At 38.7% G+C, this 12,072-nt stretch overlaps 1 long non-coding RNA gene across 1 annotated transcript in view; it reads right to left on the bottom strand.

The window, feature by feature from the left end:
• Window positions 1–3,166: 3,166 nt before the first annotated feature.
• LOC143653976 (uncharacterized) overlaps window positions 3,167–12,072 on the bottom strand; it is a 43,527-nt gene continuing 34,621 nt past the window's right edge. Inside the window, exons 5-6 of the long non-coding RNA XR_013161618.1 lie at window positions 8,715–8,834; window positions 3,167–4,750 (exon numbers count right to left, since the gene is read on the bottom strand). This is a non-coding gene — a long non-coding RNA (uncharacterized LOC143653976). The remainder of the gene's footprint in view (window positions 4,751–8,714; window positions 8,835–12,072) is intronic.

The following is a 12,072-nucleotide window of genomic DNA, read 5'->3' as shown; positions in this document are numbered from 1 at the left end:
AGGATTCCCAAAACATATGTATTTTTTAATTTCTTATTTTGAAATATGGTCAAACTTACAGGACAGTTACAAAAATAATACAAACCCCATACAGAGAACTCCAACATACCCCTACCCCCACCAGGATACACATATCTACCAATTTTAATTTTTTCACCTTTCATCTTTCATTCTATCTCTCATCTTTTATCTATCTTTCCATTTTCTGAACTTAAGTGTAGGTTGTATTCATCATGCTCTTTGAACACTTAACACTGCTATGTATGTTCTCTAAGAGTAAGGATATGCAGTTATGTAACCACTTTAAATGTACTTTTCAAGTTCAAGCAACTCAACATTGGTATAAAGCTTACAGTCTATATTCCAATTATTTTATATGTCCCAATAATCTTTTTGAGCCTTTCCTCCTCCCTTGCTAAATCCCATCCAGGATCATGTATTGCATTTAATAGTCATTGTCTCTTTAGAGACTCTTTCTTCTTTTAGTTGTGGAAACATATGTATAATATAAACTTTTCCATCTCAACGACCTCCAAGCATCCCATACAATTGAATTAATCAGATTCACAATATTGCAGTACCTTCACCACCTTCCATTACTAAAACTTTCCTATCTCCCCAAACAGAAACCGTATAACCATATTGTACTAATTCTCCATTCCTCTGGCTCCCCAGCCAACCGCTGGCAACCTGTATTCTAATTTCTGTCTCTATAAGCTTACATATTCTCTAATATTTTTTTTGTAGTTACCATGTGGCTGAAATTTAATATCCTAAATCTATAACAATCTTCAATAATATAAATAGACTATGTTCCTATGCTCCTCTATCCCCCGTTTATGTAGTTCTTGTCATAATGTATACATTTATGCATTATGACTCCAAAATTACAGATTTATCATTACATTTTATGCATTTTTCTTTTAGATCCTGTAGGAAATAGAAAGCAGAGTGACAAAAAAAAATACAACAGTACTGGTATTTATATTAGCCCATGTCATTACCCTTATGGATAGCTTTAGTTTCTCATGGGGCTCTGATCTCTTGACTATTGTCCTTTCTTTTCAACCTGCAGAACTCTCTCTAGCATCCTACCAATCTTATAGAATTGGTCTAGTGGTAACAAATTCCCACAGCATTTGTTCATCTGATAATGTCTTATTTTTAAAGGCAGTTTTATCAGATATAGAATTGTTGGTTGGAAATTTTGCTTTCAGCACTTTAAATGTATCTTCCCACTTTCTTCTTGCCCTATGGTTTCTAATGAGAAATAGGGTTCTAGTGGAGTCTCCCTTATATGTGATGTATCACTTCTTTCATGTAGCTTTCAGAATTCTAGATCTTTGACATTCAACAGTCTGATTATAATATGGCATGGGTTTATCCTGCTTGGAGTTCATTGAGCAGTATGGTTGTGTATATTCATGTCTTTCATTACACTGAAGAAGTTTTCATCCATTTTTCTTTGAATTTCTCTTTGCCTCTCTCTCTCTGTGTCTCTCTCTCTTTATCTCTCTCTCTCTATTTCTTTTCCTTCTGGGACTCCCACAACACATGTATTAGTATGCTTAATAATGTCCCACATGTTCCTCAGGCTCTCTTTACTTTTCTTCAGTCTTCTTCTCCTGTTCTTCAGACTGAATGATTTCAATTGTCTTATCTTCAAGTTTACTGATTCTTTTTTTGCCAGCTCCAGTCTGCTGATGAATCCCTCTGGAGAATTTTTAATTACTGTTTCTGCAGTCTTTGGCTCTGTTGGTTCTTTTTCACAATTTCTGTCTCTTTATTGATATTTTTGTTGTGTTCATCTATTATTTTCATGATTTTCTTTCATTCTTTTTCCATGTTTTCCTTTAGCTCTTTGCATATCTAGGACCTTTTTTTCTAAAGACTAATCTGGTATGTTCCAGATCTGGTCTCTTCATTGATGGTTTCTAATGCTTTAATCTTCTGTTTTGCTTCTTGTTTTATAACCTTTTGTTGAAACCTGGATATCCTGATATTCTAATGTGTTATTGCTGAAATTTAGTTTCTGAGGCATCTGTTCCTTAAGCTTGCATGTAGTTGATGTTATGAGTTTTCCTTGAATCCTAGGAGCTAACAAAAAAATAATAATAAGAAGAAAACATTTTCCCCAGTCTTTGCAGACTGACCTGTGCAAGTGCTCTCCTTCAGAGTTTATCCTACAATGGGTTGTATAAGAATAGCTCCAGGCCAAAGTATAGGGACCTCCCTGATCCTTTCTGCACATTCATCTTATTTGGGGCAAGTACATATAACCCTAAGAATTCTCCCATTGTGGTGGTTTGGAACTGCATGCAACCCCATAACAACATATTCTTAAAGTTAATCCATTCCTGTGAACCCATTGTAAGTAAGACTTTTTGATGATGTTATTTCAGTTAAGGTGTGACCCATCTCATTCAGGATTATTGGAGTCCTTTATAAATGGAATGAAGAGAGAGTGAGAGATACCCATGGAAATAAGAACCTGAAATCAAGGAAACTGGAATAGAAGGTAGAGACCAGCAGATGCCACCATGTGACAGAGGAGCAGGATCTCCAGCAGCCTTGATTTGGACATTTTTCTGATCTTAAAACTATGAATGAATAAATTTCCATTGTTTAACACAACTTATTTCATAGTATTTGCTTGAGCAGCCTGGGAAACTAAAACAGGAGGTGAACTAAGAAAGTTGCATAGAAGGTATCTTCCCATCTGATGCAAATTCCGATGCGCTATTTGCACTGATAGCGTCAAACATGCTTATCTGTATTTCATCTTTAAAAACTATAAAACTTATTTTATTGTAGGTAAAGTGAACCTTTGTCTCTGGAGAACTGACAAAATCTCCATATTTCTTATTAAGCAACAACAGACACTTTATAATAGCTTATTAAATTCATGGTCTTCAACTGATGACATATTACAATCAAGGAAAAAGGAAATAATATTAGCAGGTTAAATATTGTTTTGAAGATTAAATGTGATTATATTCATAAAATGCTTGGCATAGCAACTGGTATATAGCAAACACTCACTAAATATCATCACACTTTATAACACATTAGTTTACAATAACTTTCTATATCTCATCCATTTCCTCTGTGTAAGGAAGGTACCAAGGTTTAAGTTGATGGTGCTCAACCTTAACTGAACCTCAGAATTACCTGGTGAGCTTTTGAAAAATATCAGTAAGCAGAGTCCCAGATTAGACTCTCTACAGGTTGGGCCCAGGCATTTGGTATACTATTAAAGCTTCCCTAGTGATTCCAAAGTGCTTCCAGAATTAAGAAATATTTAAGTTAGTGTTTCTCAACCTTAGCTGTACATTGGAGATCACCACAGCACAGATCAAGTAAATCAGCTTTTCAGGGGGTGGGACCTAGGCACCAGTATTTCTTTTCTGTGGTGGAGTCCAAGCAGCAGAATTGCCTGGGGCACTGTGCCTAAATTGAGACTCACATGCCCCAGTCCTGGAATTCTCATTCAGCAGGGCTAAAGTGAAGACCCTGCAATCTGAATTTTTAACAAGTTCTCCAGTTTATGCTGTGGTGTGGCACAGTTGTAACTGAGAAATTAGGATTTAATGGATGATTTTGATTATTGAATTATTGTATAATTGTTCCCTTTTGTTTTCTGGTATATTGGAGTAGACAAAGGGAAATACTTCAAATCTCTAAATTGTAATCTAGCTGCCTTGATCTATGATAATGATTGTAAAGCCTTTATCTTATGCCCTTGTGATTGTAAAACCCTTTAGCTAACCTTCCCTTATACCCATTTATCCAGCTTTTCAATTTTAGAGTCTTGTGACCACTAAAGACAGCCCCCTAATGTTTATTAATGAAATATCCTGGGTCAGTCCAGAACTAACCCACACTAAGTCCAAAGTTATCTTGATAACCGAGTCTAGACCTAACCAAAATGGGCCCACCTGATATGCACAGTAGTTTAGAGGTTAACCTATAAGTTACTTAAATCTCATTATAATACTAAAAATCACACCCATCATCACATTAAGGCCACCATTTTCTTACATACTTTCTGTGACTAAGCATGTAATCAATCTGTGCATGTTCAATAATTAAATCACCTCTAATTACATCATCTGGGGCCACTGTACTCATCCTAAAACCTGCCCATCTTTTAATGCTATAAAACTGTCAGAATTTCTGCAGTTCAGGGAGAAAGGTTTTTGGGTCAATAGGCCATCTGATCTCCTACTTCACACCCAGTAATAAACTCTTTCTCTCTTTGAAACCCTAGTGTCTCAGGAATTGTTCATTTGACTACATCAGGCCAAAAAATCCACCACCTTTGTCTGGTAACAGCACTTTGGAATCACCAGCCTAGATTCACTAGATTAGTGGTTAGAAGACTAGGGCTCTAGTCTTGGTTTTCTAAGTAATTCTCCGAACATAACTCCCTCCTCTGTAAAATGAGAAGGGTGGACTGATGCTCTCTGAAGGGTCTAGGTTTCCTGCTGCTATAACAGGGAAGTCGAGCTGATTGATCTGTTAGAACACATGCAGTTCTATCTGCCAAGGAAGCATCTTGCCCAGCCTTTCTTCTGGGAAGTTCACTTCTAACCAGGCAATTCTAACAGGAGTTGCCACTATATAGAAGTCGGCTCCCCTCCCACTGTGACTGGTCCAAGGTTGCACATCTTACCCAAATTGGTCCAGCTGGAGCCTTTCCCAAGGATTTTTGAACTTCCAGTCCAGAAAGCGTGACTCAGATCCCTCTCTGGTGACAAAATAGAAGTTGTGTGTCTAAAAGCTACAGGTACCCACTTTCCAGGTCTTCTGCCACAACTGAGGCAAAAAAGCTGAGATTCCGAAAAGTCAAGATGAGAGACAGAGCGGATTTTGACCCAGTTGGCATCTCCAGTGGCAGGGCCTGCAGTACCCTGTGGTTTAATTGTGTGAACCAGTAAATTATCAAGTTTGGTTTCTATTACTTGCAACTAAAGAAAATCCCAAGTAAATCAAATGATCCTCACTAAAATGACACTATATACTTTTACAAAGGGCTTTTGGATATACTTTCTCTCTGCCTCCTTATGATAACCCTGTGAAGCAGCAACAAACCCTTAAAAAAATTGAGATATAATTCACATAGCATAAAATTTATCATTTTAAAATTAACAATTCAGTGGGTTTTGGTATATTCACAAGGTTGTATTACCATCACCATTACCTCATTCCCAAACATTTCATCATCCCAAAGAGAAATCCCATTACTATTTCCAGTCACCATTCCAGACCTCAGTAACCACTAACCACATTCAATAGAAGTCTCTCTCCCTCTTTTACAGGTGAAGAAACTAGGATTTAGAGATTCTAATGGCTTTCTTAAGGTTTTCTTTAGGGACTAAACTGGGATAAGAATTCATTAAATCATCCCCCCCCCCTTTGTGGATATCTGCATAATTTATGCTCTCTTATTTCCTCAAATTGTTATATTTGCTTGCTAGATGCAGGAGGGGGTAAGAGGGTCAGAATACTCCATTGTAAAATATTTTAGCCATTTAGAAATAGTATCAGATTTTTCTGGGAGGTCAGTTTACTCAGGCGTGATTTCCTTTAATTTGTTAACTTTATGCTTTCTTAAGTGAAAGATATTCACTTTAGTTTACTTCTCTCAAATGAAACCTACTTGACCTCCCCAGAAAAGGAAAAAAAAAAAAGGCTAATGCAGTTAAACCAATTGTGTTGAACTGACTTTCTTGTAAATCTAAAAAAGCAAGTTATAGTTCCATTCAGAGCCATGTATCTTAAATATAGTAATTCTGTTTTAGTCTATTAAGCTTCCATTGGAGACAAATTGACCTTATATAAAATTAAGACAGAGTTCAATAGGATTAGGAAACAGAGGTCGGAAAGTAGACACGGATATTACATTTTTAATCATCTGAGATTCAAATCAACTTAGAAGCTTGCTTTTTGTCAGATATTATTTTAATAAGAGTCATTGCCTATGAAATGCTTTAATCTAATTCTAGAAACAGATAAATTGCAATCTAATTGTTAAATGATGAAAGACAGTGATTTAGGAAAAGCAGTTTGTTTATATGAAGTTTCATCCAAGTTCAGCTCTGTGGAAAAGTCAGAAATATCCATCTCTTCTTTAGGAAGATAAATGCATTTAGGGATACACGCCCATATGCTGGGTATACATCACCCTTTGTATGCCTCACTTTCCATGCCAGGGAATCTATTTGTGTCTAGGCCTGCACCCCCAGCCTCCAGGGCCTTTCAGGGTAAAAGGCTAGAGAACAGCAAGTCCCCAGAACAATTAGGGTGCCTGTTCAGTTTTGACTGCCAGTGTCACTGCCCTGCCAGTCTGTCTGAAGCATTTGGAGAGCACCCAGTCTTTGCAGAAGCTTGAACTTGGCAATAGGCAACAAAAAATGAACAGAAGAACAAATTTTCCCCAAAGCTGAGATCAAATTTCTCTGCCACTCAGCCACGTCTATATCAGAAGACCCAGGTCCTTCGCACTGGGTGTGTAGGTGCTGGGAGGAGGGCAGCGCATTGACCCCCACCCAGCCTGGACACGCTGGGTCTAACCATTTCTCTAACCACCAATGGTTAAAATACATCCATCTTCTATTTGTTCCACAAAACTCTAGTGGTCTTTCACGCCTCTGTCCTTGGTTCTTCCTGTTCATCCCACCAGCACGTCCTCACTTCACTTTCTTCAAGACTGACTCCTCCTTGTCCTTCTAGAGTCAGTTGTGCTATCCCCTCTTAGAAGCCTTTCCTATCCCCTCTCTATTTGAGTAGAATTTAAGTTTGGGCTGCCATGATAAAAATAGGTGAAATTCCATAAATATTTCAGTTTATGTGTTCTACCTCAGAGCTATTCAAACTGGTGTTAAAATGAAAATATTCTAGATATGTCTAATATGTTAAGACAGGTTAATAGTTGTACTAAAAAATAAGTCTGTTGGTTTAATCAATATCAGAGTCAAACAGGTTTCTTTGAATTAATCTAAAATGTACTACTGTGTGATACACATTTCTGAGAGAGACTTTACATTTTTCAATCTGAACTTGCAGTTCTGGAAACTATTGCTCAATTCCCAATAGTGTGATAAATCATTCCGTCCGTTTTAAAACAACATTTAAGTCCCAATCTCTTAGTTCTAGATTGACTAGATAGTTGCAAAACCACAGATTTTGGGCCCATTTAGATAATCCAGGTTAATTGTCCCATCTCAAGATCCTTAAATTTATCACATCTGCAAAGTCACTTTTGCCATGTAAGTTTCTAAGTATTAACTCATTTAAACTTTACTGAGAGCCTGTCTCCATTTTACAGATGAAGAAATTGAGGTTAAGGAACTCACTCAAAGTCCTAGAGCTCGGACATGGTAGAAGCAGGACTCAAATGCAGGAAGTCTGAGTTCAGAGTCTAACTCTTACCCATTATGCTACACCACCTGCTAAATGTTTGAGAACCCCATGGCCACCGGTTACTCCATGGTAGAGTGGTAGCTGGCTATAGCTGACTTCTCAGTGTTAGATCCCAAGCCTGCCTTCATCTGAGGGACACCTCTCTAGAGTTGAAAAACAGTCCATTCAGCCCAGTGTCCAGTCTCCTGTAGAGGTCTGCTATCGGCTACATCCCCTATTCCTGGTCCCCACTCCACCACCAAAGCATCTGCTTGTGGGCAAGCTGAGTCATGATGAGAAGAGTTGGTTCTCAGCCTCACTATCCTTTTTAAGTCCCCAATTTAATACTGTTTGTGTGGATTGAAGGCAGCAAATATTCCTGCGCAGCATGAGAAATTGGGTTCACCCCATTCTGGTCACACTCTCACATGCTCAGCCTTCAGAGGTGGTGGCTCACATCACGTTTTACTGAAGAATGTCAAAGCTGGAGGGGCCTACTTTGGGTATGGGATCTTTTATGAAGACCATTTTACATTAACCTCTCTTTTTACAGAGGAAACTAAGGCCCAGAGAGGTGATGTGATTTGCTCCAGGTCACACAGCCACTTGAGGGTGAACTCTGACTGGAACACAGTTATTCTAACTCCAGGGCTTCTTCCCCATAATATAACTCAATGATACACCTTTTCTATGGACTCCTTCTAGGAGACTGAAAAGAAAATGGTAATCGAATTGAAACAGTAAATCAAAGCTGCTTCTGCATTTCCCTTTTTACTCATCTGTGATTCCTAATTTTCATAAAATGAATGTGTATTTCTCATACAATGAGGAAAAAGTTACTTAAACTGAAGGCTTTTTTTAGGGTAAAAATTTTTTGCCTTTTATTTTATTTGAATAAAGACAATGCAAATTAGTGTGGGACAGGCATTAAGAATTTGATTCTGGAATCAGACTGATTTGCATTTGAATCTTCATAAGTCTGCTTGCTAGCAACATACGTGCTTGGCCAAGTTGCTTAAGCCTCAGTTTCCTTTCATGCATAATAAGAATTGACTTACAAACTTTATTATTCTTTTGGTGAGGAAATAATGAGTTAAATGAATGTTAAGTGCTTCTACAGTGCCCAGTACATGGAAAGAACCCAGCAAATGATAGATCCAAAAGCCTTCATAAAGGATGTCAAAAAGCTTCTGAAATTTAAATATTTGTTAGATACTCTTTAGTTCAATTAATTTTTGAGGCTGTGAAAACTTCTGCGGAAGTACATCTGCTTAACATTTGGCCTCCCATTTCTAAGGATTCAGACTTACCTACTCCTGCCCCATTAGTGTCCATATCCACAGATAGATTAATATCGGCAGCTGTGCGCTCAGCTCGTCCCCCATTCCTCTTGTTATGCAGGTTTGACACTTTTCAGATGAATGAAGTGGCTATCAGAGACAGAAAATAGAGGGTAGCCTTAATTTATCCCTGAGAAAGCAGTTCCCAAAGCTTCAATAGGGGCTGAGTTTGAGAGAAGGTCACCATCTATGACCGATCAATCAAAATGATTTGATGGTGGGTGGGCCACAAGGGCTCAGCAGGCAGAGTTCTCGCCTGCCACGCTGGAGACCCGGGTTTGATACCCAGTGCCTGCCCATGCAAAAAAAAAAAAAAAACAAAAAACACTTGATGGCAACAAAATACTCAAAATGAATCATCTCCCTAATTCCTGACCATCTGACTCCCTCACAATATTTACAATGCCCAGACACAAGGCTTTGTGACCCAGTGTTGAATTGAATGACAGGATTTTAATATTCTGAAGTACATGTACATAAGGAAGAAGTTCCAGAACTATGTCATGCTCATCCATTGGTTCATTCAACATGTAATGGTGGTTAGTATTTATTGAGTGCCTGCTTCACGTCCTACTATCTTCCTGGCACACTGGTAGACTAATTTGTTTAATTCTCACTGTCGCTCTAGGAGGTGAGTACTATTATTATCTGCATTTTACAGGTAATGGAACTGAGCCACAAAGGTAAATGAATTGCTGAATATCACACAGCAATTAAGAGCAGAGGTAGGATTTGGGCCAAGGCAGTCTAAATCCAGGCTGCATCTTAACCATGATTCTACCTCTCCTTATTGAACACCTAGGTACCACACACTATTCTAGGCACTCTGGATACCAGTCAACAAGCTAATTTCTGACCTCATGGAACATTCAATGGGAGGGACAGAAAGTAAAGCAAATCAATAAATCAACTTATAATATATCTGCAAGAGCTAAATACTATGGAGAAAAAATAAAACAGGGTAAAGAAAATAAAGTATGCTGGGTGTAGAGTCAGTGTGAGCTGCTATTTTATTTAGGTTGGTCAGTGAAGGGTGTATTCATTGGGCCAAATAGGAGCAAAGACCAGAAGGAAGTGAGGGATCAAGCCATGGGAATGTCTGGGGAAAAATAAGTACAAAGGTCATGAAGCAGGAAGATGTCCAAAATGTTCAAAAATAGCCAGGAGACAAGTATGGCTGGTGCCTAGTGAATGAGGGGGAGTGCAGAAGAGACTAGGTAAGGGGGGTCAGGGAGGACAGATCAAGCAGGGCCTTGTAGCCTAAGGAAGATCTCTGAGTAAACTGGGAACCACTGAAGGGTTTTGAGTATAATATTGATATGATCTAACTCAGGGTTTGAAGGGATCACTCTAGATGCTGTTTGGAAAACAGATAGTAGGAGGTGAGAGTGGAAGCTGGGAGACCAGACGGGGGCCTATAGGCAGTTTTGTAGGTGAAAGATGATGGTGGCTTTGGCTAAAGGAAGTGATGAGAAATGGGTACCTTCTTTGGAGCATGTAACTGAGCCTCATTGCTTAATTCTTGTGGCTCTTAACTGCCATAAACCCATCACTGACCAATAGGTACATCCACTGGCTACTTAAAGCCCATCTACAGATTTCCCAAGTGTCCATTGTCTCAGATTAGGAACTCCTGGGTTAAGGAAAATACATAATCATAACAATGCTCTGTGTTGGCTGATTTACCAGACTGAGTCTAGTTTAAAATCAATGAAAAATGAAAAACTTTAATAACTATGACAGAGCCTCCTAGCCTCTAATAAATCTGAGCATGGTTGCTCTTCCAACAGTGGAATTATGCTCAGAGTTCAGAACAAATTGTATTAACTGTTGTTTCCATGTACTCAATAAAAAAAGTAGAAATCATATTCCCATTTATAAAAGTAATACTTTTCAATACTGCAGTAAATTCTTCAGGAATGTGTCCAGCTAGACCTCAAGGACCAAGGCCTTGTGGAGTTACCATGGCCAAGGACTGCCTCTTAGCTTATAGGGGTCAGAATTCAATTCAGTTAGCTAACCCAAAGCTGCTCAGAGGCTGAAGGAGTCCCTAGTCAGACAAAGCAGAGACTGAGGGAACTAGAGTTTGAAAAGGATATATGGAATGTCAAGGGAATGAACGGAGATGCCACAATCAGCACCATGGTGCTCATGAGAGAGTTGAGTCATCAAAGAGAAAAGACAGAGTAGTCTTTAACTCTGGGAGTTAATGCCTGGACTTAAATCCTGACTCAAATACTGTGCCAGTTTGAAAATATCATGTACCCCAGAAAAGCCATGTTTTAATACTGTTTCAATCTTGTGGAGGCAACTGTTTTCTTTTAAACCTGATTCAATACTGTAGGTTGAAAACATTTGATTAGATTATCTCCACAGGGATTTGACATGCTAGTTGTGGGTGTGACCTTTGATTAGAAGGACATATGACTCCTCCCATTCCAGGTGGGTCTTGATTAGTTTACTGGACTCCTTTAAAAGAGGAAACATTTTGGAGAAAGCTGACAGAAACCACAGAGCCAAGAGAAACTTCAAAGCAGAGCTGACACAGATGCCAACACTTGGAGAACACAGACAAGGATGTCTAGAGATGCTTGGAGTCCAGCAGACATCACCATGAGACGCTAATCAAGCCAGAGCCTGGAGAGAGCCAAGGGAAGGCAAGAGATGAAAGCCAGTCCTGGAGAAGCAAAGTGAGGAACAGAGGCTGAAACCAACAGAGCCCAGAATCAAGGGACTAGCAGATGCTGACCATGTGACCACCCAGCTGACAGAGGTGTTCCTGACCCATCAGCTTTCCTTGAATTAAGGTACCTTTCCTTGGATGCCTTAGTTTGGACATTTTAATAGGCTTAGATCTGTAAACCTATAACTTATTAAACTTTCCTTTTTAAAAGCCATTCCAGTTCTGGTATATCACATTCCAGCAGCTTGCAAACTAACACAGACAGTGCAGTCTTTAATTCTAGGAGTTAATGCCTGGGCTCAAATCCTGACTGTGCTACTTAATAACTGGGGTAAATTACTTAATTTTTCTGTGCCTACATTAAAGGATTTTCAATGTGTGAATTACATAAAATAGTACCTTGCATATTGTAATATTGTATAATAATATCATAGCTAAGGGCAGAATAAAGATAAGATGAGTAAATTAGGACAGCTACCAAGAGCTCAAACCGTAACATAGTACTTTAAAAGGGCACATTCCAAAACTGATTAACTGTGGTCAAGATTTGTCTTGAATAATAGCTCCTCCCTCAATGACATCCAGGTCCTGATCCCTGGAAACTGTGAATATGTTACTTGCATGGCAAAAGAGACTCTGCAATGT

Source organism: Tamandua tetradactyla, chromosome 13 (genome assembly GCF_023851605.1).
Source record: "Tamandua tetradactyla isolate mTamTet1 chromosome 13, mTamTet1.pri, whole genome shotgun sequence".
Classification (NCBI taxonomy): domain Eukaryota; kingdom Metazoa; phylum Chordata; class Mammalia; order Pilosa; family Myrmecophagidae; genus Tamandua; species Tamandua tetradactyla.
The sequence above is the reverse complement of the archived record's forward strand: the minus strand, read 5'-3'. Positions and strand labels throughout refer to the sequence as shown.